Raw genomic sequence first — 10,025 nt, 5'->3', positions numbered from 1 at the left:
TGCAATATATACAGAAATATACAAGTTAAAAAGTAATACAGAAACACAGCAGCCCTCCCAGAAACCAGAGTGCCCAGGAGGGCTCCCAATCACCCTTCCACCTTCTCCCCACCCCTCTACCTTACCCCAGATCTTGCCTTATGTTTAAGGTAGTTTGGAGGGTCAGCCAGGGGAGTTAGGAAGCAGATGGATTAGGCAGGTTAGAAAGAGAAGTTCATGCAACCCCAAGAGACAGAGAACGACTCCCTTAGCTATATTTGTGTTCTTGTACATCTCAGCAAGCCTATGAGTGAAGTAGCCATCACCATTGTTTCCTTTTCACAGCCTATAATCTAATTCTTCTCACCAAAATATTCTAGCTAGCTTCAAACTAGCACAGCATCCTTGACTTTCTCATTAAAGGGTGCTGTAGTCACAGCCCTGCATCAAAGCTGTCATCAAACACTTAGGTGCCAAGCATCCAAACCCAGACTGCATCCAGTTTGAGCAGGGCAGCCTTTCTCTCACGTGGCTGACATCTGAAACACAGCATGTATGTCTTTTGGTACTAAGAAGCAGCAAATTTTGCAGATAAGTAGTTTGGTAACAAGGATGAATCCTAGACAGAGTCTGAGGAGACATCCAGGCTTATTTTCACACATGAAAGAAATGGGGGTTTGAGTTGCAGGTGAGTATTCTGGTCCATTTCAGTAACGTGATGCTTTCAGATGTGATTAAAATGGGTTTTGTTAATATTTAAAAATCAAAGAAGACATTTGCTGATAATTCCTTCTCCTTCCTTGGCCTTGTAATAGGCATATAATAACTTCAACAGCTGATGTCATGAGGTGCCATTGGATTTAAGCCTATCTGAGCATGCAGGTACTGTAACACCTTCTGAACCTTTGTATGTAACGAATGAGACTTAGTTATTATGAGGTGCTGCAGAACTTCACCTCTGTGCAGCATGTTAAGCAAACAATCCCCAACAGAAAACGTGCTGTTGCTTAAGCCATGGGAAATGCTCTCTTACTCCATTAGCCTTGCTGCACTTGCTCACTTTGCCCCCCTCACTAACTCAAAGGAGGAGGGAAACATGTCTTGGCAACCGTGCAAGCAGGAATTAGCCCAACTGTATTTTGCAGGTAAACTAACAAATAAGAGGAGAATCTGAGCAGCCCCCAGAGAGCTGAATTTATTTGCTGCTGGGCCGTTCTATCTGTGGCTGGCATCGGTGGAAACCTGAGTGCTCCATTAAAAGTTGACAACCTCTGTTCGCTGGGGCACGGGGCAAACAGAGCCAGCCTGTTCTGCAGACAGACTGACGGCCTTTATCTCTCCCCACCCCGTTCAGGATGGGAAGTGATGAGGCTCTGAAACAAAACCTTGAAACCAGGACTTGGCACTCTAACCTCGCAGCTGTTGTACTAAGGAGGAGTAGCAACACAAGGTTGCCTTTCAGGGCCTGTGTGGAAAATGGAATGCCTCACATTAAGTGAGGATCTGGGCTCATCTGAGGGTGCTGCTAGGCGTGGGGAATAATACCTAGTGCTGTTGTGGGCCCCAAATAGTGACCAGGGATGTCACATCTGAAAAATCTTTGTTTCAGCCCCTCAAGAATTGCATAGGTAAGTTACCAGTCTCAAAGACAATGGGGACAGTAGTCTATTGTGGAACTGTGCTCATGGATTAGTACCTTAAGAAACAGATTACTACCCTCCTGCCCACCCCAAGGGTGCTTTAACCTGTGCTGTCCTGTGGTGTTATCTGGCCATAAGTGTGGCTGCCCAAATAATGCCTTGATGCTCTGTGCTGCTGACAAAGCAGAAAGCAGAGGGGTGTGTGCCTGTCCTCATGGTGCAAGAGTGAGTACATGGCAGGCTGGGCGCTGCAAGAGTGAGTACATGGCAGGCTGGGTGGTGCAAGAATGAGTTGGTACTGGCAGGCTGGGTGGTGCAAGAGTGAGTTGGTACTGGCAGGCTGGGTGGTGCAAGAGTGAGTTGGTACTGGCAGACTGGGTGGTGCAAGAGTGAGTTGGTGCATGGCAGGCTAGGCGGTGCAAGAGTGAGTTGGTACATGGCAGGCTGGGCGGTGCAAGAGTGAGTTGGTACATGGCAGGCTGGGCGGTGCAAGAGTGAGTTGGTACATGGCAGGCTGGGCGGTGCAAGAGTGAGTTGGTACATGGCAGGCTGGGCGGTGCAAGAGTGAGTTGGTACATGGCAGGCTGGGCGGTGCAAGAGTGAGTTGGTACATGGCAGACTGGGCGGTGCAAGAGTGAGTTGGTGCTGGCAGGCTGGGCCAGGTTCCTGCAGACATACATGAAATTAGATGGCTTTGTCATTTAAAAGCCAGTGCTTCAGCCAAAGGACAGTGTGCCACACAGTAGACTGGGCTTAGATGGTATCATAGCTTGAAGAGAAATGCATGACTACTCAGAATGGAAGGGAAGTGGTCTTTCCACTCTCAGTTTGCAGGTGCTGGCACAGTAGATTGATCAGTTCTCCCATGCAAAAGAAAACACTTTTACCTCATCCTCTCAGCTTCCCTTGTTCCATCTGCTGTGTCTATCGCTAGAGCTCCTTGGTACAACCAGGGAGTTGCTGTTCCTCAAACAGCCAAAGGCCAAGTTCTGTTGCTAAATGTTTTTGTTTCATTAGTTGCCTTTTTTTCCTGACTGGTTTTTGGAGCCTGGGTACGTGAGCTGTTCAATAGCAACACCAGAGTTTTGGGGTTGTTGGGGATTTGTGCATAATCCTGCTGTCCTTTCACTTGTTATTTCAGCCAGGCAGAGTTATAACGTGTGTGTAAAGGGAGAGTTCCCCTAACCATCTGCCTTTTGTTCACCTTAATCTCCAGTCAGTGTGAGTGACCTTTTGATAACAGTCACCATAGTAGTTTGTGCTCTCAATGCTTGAATGTAGAAATGAACACTGCAAATATCCTCTTGCTCTTGGTTTGGTTGTTGGGTACACAGGTTGAACCATTACTTTTGGAAGGTAGAGGTGGTGTCTCATGAATGGGATTCAGAAGCAGTAGCCCTAAACCTACACTTAGAACAGTCAAGGTGAGTTTTACGGCTAACTTTAGTGGGATGGGCAAGCCCACAGCATGCAGCTGAGGCCCCAGACCAAATTACTGCACCGTATGGCTCTATGGCCTTGGTGACTTCTAACAGGACTGGGGCATTTCCATCCAAATTACAGACATTTAACTTCTTGTTTAAAGGACATACTCCAATGCCTGTATGGTAATCTCTAGATCTCTCCTTACACACAGAATAAACTCTGGCATTGCAGCAGAGGAGGAAAAAGGAAGGGAAAACACCTGGGGAAGGCAGCAGAGGAGCAGAGAGCACTGAATGCATTGGTACTTTGTGTTTCAGTTATAACAGTGTGTGAAACTTAAGGGTAACCCAGAGCAAAAACGGCAGGGATGGCTCCCCCAGGAAAGTACTTCTGGCTTAAAGCTTGTGCCTGTGTTTTAAGTCAGTTTAATTGTGATGTTGGGCTGTATCAAGGAATAATTAAACACAGTTGTATGTTGAATGAATCAGTATAAGATCTTGCTAGAGGGGATTTGTGGATGTGCTTTACTGGTATATGTCACTGCAGATGTCTCAAAGATTTGAGAGTCCTCCCTGGGCTTTTAGGCTAGCCTGAAATAGCAGAGGATGCTTAAGGTCTCATCTTTAAGTAGGTATTTCTCAATTCAGTGTGAAGGGTTGTGGTGATGACAGTGATAGGAATGGGCATTAGCAAAGTTATACAGGCACTTCTTTTTGCTTTGTGATTAACTTCAGCTTTTAAGGCCCTCTCCTTGCACCATGTGTAGGTTCAAGCCTATGGTTTGGTTTCATGGCTTCTGAGACTTCAGGGATGTTAAAGTGGACAAAAAGTCCAATGATCCGAATGTCAGCGAGCATTTGGCAGTCCTGCAGTCCTTAGCAAGTGGTTCTGGCATGCCCATTGGATGTTACCTGCCAGGTAAGCAGATCATGTTCAGCTACTTGGTCATCTTTAGACTCCAGAAAAATTGCCCTAGGCATCTCATAGTCTCAGGAGTGCCCATCTCTAAGCATTTTGGTAGATGCCTCTTGTTTGCACTGTTCTCTGCCTCCTGGTTTGTGACTAATTCTTTTTCTGCCTTCACTGTTTTTCTTCTGACATTCTTCTGGTCAAGAGATTTTGTTTCCTGCAGCACCAAGAGCAGAGCTCGAGGCGGAAGCAATGCAAAACTCTGATATGCCCCCAGCTCTTTTCAATCTGTTTATCTTCCGCAGAGGCCTGATAGTGAATGACATTCATATAAACAGTGGGTAAGAGACCTGATGTGCACAGTTCAAACATCCTGTCATGATCTGGGCACATGGACTTGATTGAAAAATAAACACCTAGCGTGCATAAACATCTGATGTGTTTTCCTGGTTAGAATGTTGTGTCCCTTTGCTATATTTTTGTAAGATCTACACTTCATTCTTCCATTTTCCCACCATCGATAAGATATAATCTGGTTTTCATTCTGCTTTGAGCTGCTGGCTGTGACTTGATTCCTGCTGTAGACAGGTTTACCTGCAGGCACGTTTATGTGATGCAACAAACAGTAGTTCAGGGAACTAGTTACATGATTTTCTCTTTCCAACAGTGAACTGCTAAACCATTTTACTCATTTTCATTTAATGTTGTCTCTCCCACTCAATAACTTGAGGGAGAGGACTGTTTTAGTCTAGAAAGCCACTTAGATACAACCAGGCTATTATTTCATAGAATTGTAGAATCAGCCAAGTTGGAAGAGACCTTCAAGCTCATCCAATCCAACCTAGCACCCAGCCCTGTCCAGTCAACTAGACCATGGCACTAAGTGCCTCAGCCAGGCTTTGCTTCAACACCTCTAAGCATGGCAACTCCACCACCTCCCTGGGCAGCCCATTCCAATGCCAATCACTCTCTCTGGCAAGAACTTCCTCCTAACATCCAGCCTGAACCTGCCCTGCCACAACTTGAGATTGTGTCCCCTTCTTCTATTGCTGGTTGCCTGGCAGAAGAGACCAACCCCAGCTGGCTATGGCCTCCCTTCAGGTAGTTGTAGACAGTGATGAGATCAGCCCTGAGCCTCCTTTTCTCCAGGCTGTCCCCAGCTCCTTCAGCCTCTTTGAAATTTTGGAATCTCTATTCTTGGGAATTTTCCAAGACCAAACTGGATAAAGCCCTCAGCAACCTGGTCTGAACTAATTTTGCTTTCAGCAAAGGTGGGTGTTTAGCTGCTCTTCCAGTATCTTTTCTGCTTCGAGTGATCATGCTGTAATACCTGTAGCTCAAAACAAAAGCAGCAGCAACCCTCAGGTTGTCCCCTGAGGGCAGTTCAGCTTTAGCGTTGGTCTCTTATTCTGACAGAGAGCTGCTGATGTGCGAGGACCTTCACAACACATCACAGTTCTTTTTTAGGGATGCTTGGAAGCTGATTCCCTGTGAGAGGAAGCCATCTATGCAACACTCAAGCTCTGGAAAAGAACAAACTGGAGTTCCTTTGGCAAAGATTACAATAAATCCTAAATAATAGGAGTGTGTAGATGGGAACGATGTGGAAGGCCATAAGCATGTACTGTAGCATCATCCTTAGATGTGCTTTTCTTTGCCAGCTTCCCTGTCAGAGGCTCTTGCAGTGAAATCTTTGACTTGAAGACCAGATGTTTTCAGGAACTAAGGGAGGACTGACAGGTAAGTTGCAGAAAAAGGTGCACTGAAACCTTTAGAGACATCGTTTGGAGTAACTGTGGTCTGGTTCCAGGTTCCATCTGTGCTCGGTGCTGGGCTGTCCTGAGTAACTCTGGTGCTGTTCTGGCTGTATTGAGCAGCAGATTCTCTGTGAAAATAAGACTTAACCAATGTGTGTGGCTGGGGAGCTACTGGTTTTACTGTGCTCATCTTATCTTAGGGAAAGGACAGGATAGAACATCCCTGAGCTGTGTTTACATGACAAGAGGGTATGCACCTTCCCATGTTACTCAAGGGACAGACCCCAGGGCAAAGACCTTCAAAGTTTGTGCTTTCTCTTGCATCTGGGAAGATGCAAATGGCAAGTCTAGTTGATGATGTTCGAGGGGATCAGGCTTTGAGCCTGTAGGGCCTCAGTGGCAACTATTTTAGCATGTAGAAAGACTTGGTAAGTCTCTCTGGTAGACACTGAACATGCATAGTTGGCTGTTCTGTCCATGAGAAGAAGTTTGTTTTTACTAGGAGCTGCGCTGTGCATGTTGTTCATCCCAAGCTGTCTCTTTGCCCTCCTGCTATCCTCAGCTCTTTTCAGAAACCTTAGATTTATCACTCTTGGATCATCTGTCTTGTTCTGGCTTTTAAAAATAAAAGCTTTTCAAAGGGCCTTTGGAATAGGCTGTGTTATTTTTGGCTCAGGCTCTCGGTGACACTTATTGCAGAATTAGAACTTCTAATTAGAGAGAGAGAAAGGGCGGGGGGGAAAAGGCAGGAGAAGGAAAACACATTGCTGCAGAATTAAAGTGGATATTTTAATTGCCCCAGAGGCATGGGATTCAGGTCCAGTGCAGAGCTTGCTGTGCCCCAGAAGACCACTGTAAAAAATGATCACTGCTTCCCTGCAGTAATCTAGAATCTCTTCTTTATAAAACATCGAGCATCGATCTTTGCCAAGATACCTGGATGCTGCCTCAATGTGCATATATATGCATATATACACATGTACACATAGCTACAAATAAATAAGAACCATTTAAAGTTGACACACGTGATAGAGGAAGGATGAGAGACCAAGTGAAGGTGGTAGTTAAGGATGGCAAGGGAGAAGTTGTAATAAAAAATAGATAGGGAGAAGTTGTAATAAAAAATAGATGCAATGGAAACAGAAGTGCAGATGATCTCTGTCACCTTGGATTTCTTAAATGACTTGTTTCCCTTCAGCAAACTTTTTGAAAGCAGCTCTGAGATCCTTTCCCAGCAGGCTCTGTGCTATAGGGGAAGGGGGTACATATGTGCCGAAATTCACTTGGGCTCTGTTTAGTTTTAGTGGGTGCTGCTTGATGCTGCTCCCTTTCCTTCGCTGTGGCTGTGTGCTTTGCCCTGACCAAACCCTCAGGTCCTTCCATAATATCTTTCACTGAGGTAGGGGTGGCATTTTTGTGCTGGTTGGTATTTTTGTGCATTTGTGTCTATCAAAAACCCTGTGAGGTCCCAATCATGCTCTCTGAAAAGCTGTTTTTGGGGGGGTGGGAAGGGGAGAAATGGAGAAAAGGAAATGATTGACAGTAGCCCTTTAGATTTCTGTTGCTAATGCACCAGTAATAAGATAAGGCTTATCTTTAAATGTTCATGGAATTGAGACTTTGATGGAAACAGGCTTTTGGTTAATATATTTTTGATAGATAAAGCAGAATGAAATGGAAAGACCAGCAGAACATAAAGTATATAGAGAAAGATATATTTTCCTTTTAAATCTCTCTCCTTGTGTGCTCTCTATGTGGGAGGGTTTGTGGTGCATATATAAATGGTGCATTTGTAAACACACACTCAGGGCATGTGGGTGGGGGGGGGACACCCATGCACCTGAAAGGGGTGTTACTTGTACAAGAGGCAGGTGAGTGAGATGAAATTTGCTGCTGCTTCCCAACTGAGATGAAAAATCTCACCCTCTGTTCCTCCACTTCCATTCGACTCCAGCTTTTGCCAGGGTGGGTAAATGTGAGCAGATAAAAGGTTGCAGTGTAGAAGAGATTTTTGCCTCCCCCTCCTGTGTCATGTAACAGAACTTGGGTGCCAGCTCCTTGCAGGAGTTTGGGCAGCCAAGGTCTATTGGTTGAGCTGCACAGGGGGAGTTTGTAGTGTTGTAGGCTTTAACGTGTTTCAGCACAAGCCCATTGTATGATCTGTTTTGCATGTTTGCAGATTTGGATGAAATAGTCTCATAACCATGGATAGTACAGCGTCTGGGAAGGCCATGCCACAGGGATGCAGACTCTTTGCAACAAAAACCTGAAGCATCTGACTGGATCTCAAACCATTTTGTTAACTGGTTTTCAGTTGTGTATGTAAATCACAGTCGTTGAGTGTTTTCTCTACCCAACCTGCTCCTTCTCTTTCATATCTCTTCAATGAAGAGTCATCTTTCTTTTCTTTTCTCTCCCTGCCTATGAACTCCTGTGTTGCAGCCTCAGCCTTGAGCTATGCAAGTAGACATAACAGGAATGCGGAGGAGAGAAGGTGAAGCTTTGTCAAGCTGCACTGCTAATCCAGGGAAGAAAGGGGAAACCTCTTCTATTGCTGCAGCTCAACTCTGCTGGTGACATGCAAACTTCACCTTAACTTCTAGGTGGGCAGATGTAATTTTAGGGGAGGCCATAAGAGAAAGCCAGATGAAATTAGGTGAGGCCCTAAAAAGGCAAGGGGAAATCAACAGTACATGGGTAGCCATGGACACATGTCCATCCTGGTGAGCACAGGGAGGTGTACGAAGGGCTGGGCTATGGTAGCGCAGGCAACAGCTGCTGTTCCTGTCTCCCACACGACGGCCTGGGACGCTGTGATCAGTAATTTCCATCAGAGAGAGAGAGAAGAAAAGCAAATGCAAAGCTGGGCATTAATCAGGCACAAATCCACAGAGTCTGTAAGATGGATGGGATCTGGTCCTGTGCTTACAGAAATGCAACCTCTTTGCAAGTGTCTGTAACCTGCCTGGACTCCAAACAATCTCTTCTCCTCAGGATGTGCTGGAATACCCCCAGTACCTTACCAGATCTTACAAAACCTTACTAGAGCATCGTCTCTACTTGCTGCAAATGTTGCCTGGCAAACAAATGGCACAGCTGAGAAGGGAAGGTTTGAGGGTATTTGCAAAGAGACAAAAGGATTAGTGGGCTTGAAAACCATAATTCAGATCAACCTGGGAGAGCAAAAGACACACATTTTTATTTGATTTCACCAAATTGTTAGTATAGCAATGCCAAATTAGGGCTTTGCCTTCTCTTACTGCAGTAAGATCTCTTTGGCTTGGTTTGGGGCTTTGCTTGGTTTTTAAGAGGTTATCAAGTCAACTCTGAAAATGAGACTCATGGGGGAAAAGCTTTGATTCTTTTCATAATTGGTGGCAGAAGTCTGACTTACTGCCGGCATCAAAGCGAGACATCGTTTTTCAAGGAGTAATTCTTCATGGAACAGACTGCAAGTGTACTAGAGTACAAGTTCCTTGTGTATTTATCATTTATGTTTGTTTCAGCCTTTTGCTAAGTGTGAGGCTCTTGGCTTTCATTTCCTGAGCTTGCTTATCCATGGTCGTGGTCCCAGTGGTGGTGTTTCTGCTCTCAGCTGGCTGAGTGCTTGGTGAGTACCTGTCACAGATGCTGATTGTTTGCACCACTCTGAAATCAGCTTCCTTTCAACGGCTTTCACTGGTAAAGCTCTGCCATTAGGAACCAAATGGGTTTTAGAAACCTGCACATAGGTTGGCTAGAACGTGTTTGTGTAACTCATGGACCTATGTATTTGGTTTATGTAAAACAACTGTCTTGAATCTAAGAAGCTATCTAGTTGCAATTAGTTATTGTTTGCTAATTAATTACCAATGGATGATTAAGGACTTGTTTACTGAGGTTTAGCAGCTATCAAGACACACATCTAGTACTCAAGGGATTTACTATGCAGCAACTGGATTGTTGAATTAAATTCTTATTGGAGACCTTTAAACTGTGACCAAAGAAAGCTGCTCTGCAGCTGGAGTTTCCTCTAGCAGCTCGCCTGTGTCCTCCTGGATCTGCTGCCATGGGTAGTGTTCCTCCTGAGGGGGGGAGGTTACATGGCTCTTTCTGGCTTGCTGGTGTAAGTAACGTCTTCCCTTCTGCAGATTAAAGGTAAGAAGCAACAGGATCTCAGGTCTTGGCTGTGTTGGCAGAGCAGCTCTGTTTGCATATGCTCTCCAGTACTGTCTGTCCAGACTGACAGTTGTGTTTCATCTGTGTCTCTTTGCTGATGCTCATCACATGTGTTACTCCAAGCAGGCTGTCCTGAATGGAGTGTTTTTGTTTGCAA

The 10,025-nt window shown here is 45.3% G+C and overlaps 1 long non-coding RNA gene across 2 annotated transcripts in view; it reads left to right on the top strand.

Moving 5' to 3' along the window:
* Nucleotides 1–5,643: 5,643 nt before the first annotated feature.
* The window catches only part of LOC135182229 (uncharacterized), a 28,777-nt gene continuing 24,395 nt past the window's right edge, over nt 5,644–10,025 (top strand). For both annotated transcript variants that reach the window (XR_010305111.1, XR_010305110.1), the window contains exons 1-4: nt 5,644–5,693; nt 7,890–8,028; nt 8,153–8,313; nt 9,217–9,320. This is a non-coding gene — a long non-coding RNA (uncharacterized LOC135182229). The remainder of the gene's footprint in view (nt 5,694–7,889; nt 8,029–8,152; nt 8,314–9,216; nt 9,321–10,025) is intronic.

This window comes from Pogoniulus pusillus, chromosome 16, assembly GCF_015220805.1.
Source record: "Pogoniulus pusillus isolate bPogPus1 chromosome 16, bPogPus1.pri, whole genome shotgun sequence".
Classification (NCBI taxonomy): domain Eukaryota; kingdom Metazoa; phylum Chordata; class Aves; order Piciformes; family Lybiidae; genus Pogoniulus; species Pogoniulus pusillus.
Note: the sequence above shows the minus strand (reverse complement) of the source record. Positions and strands in the feature narration are given on the sequence as shown.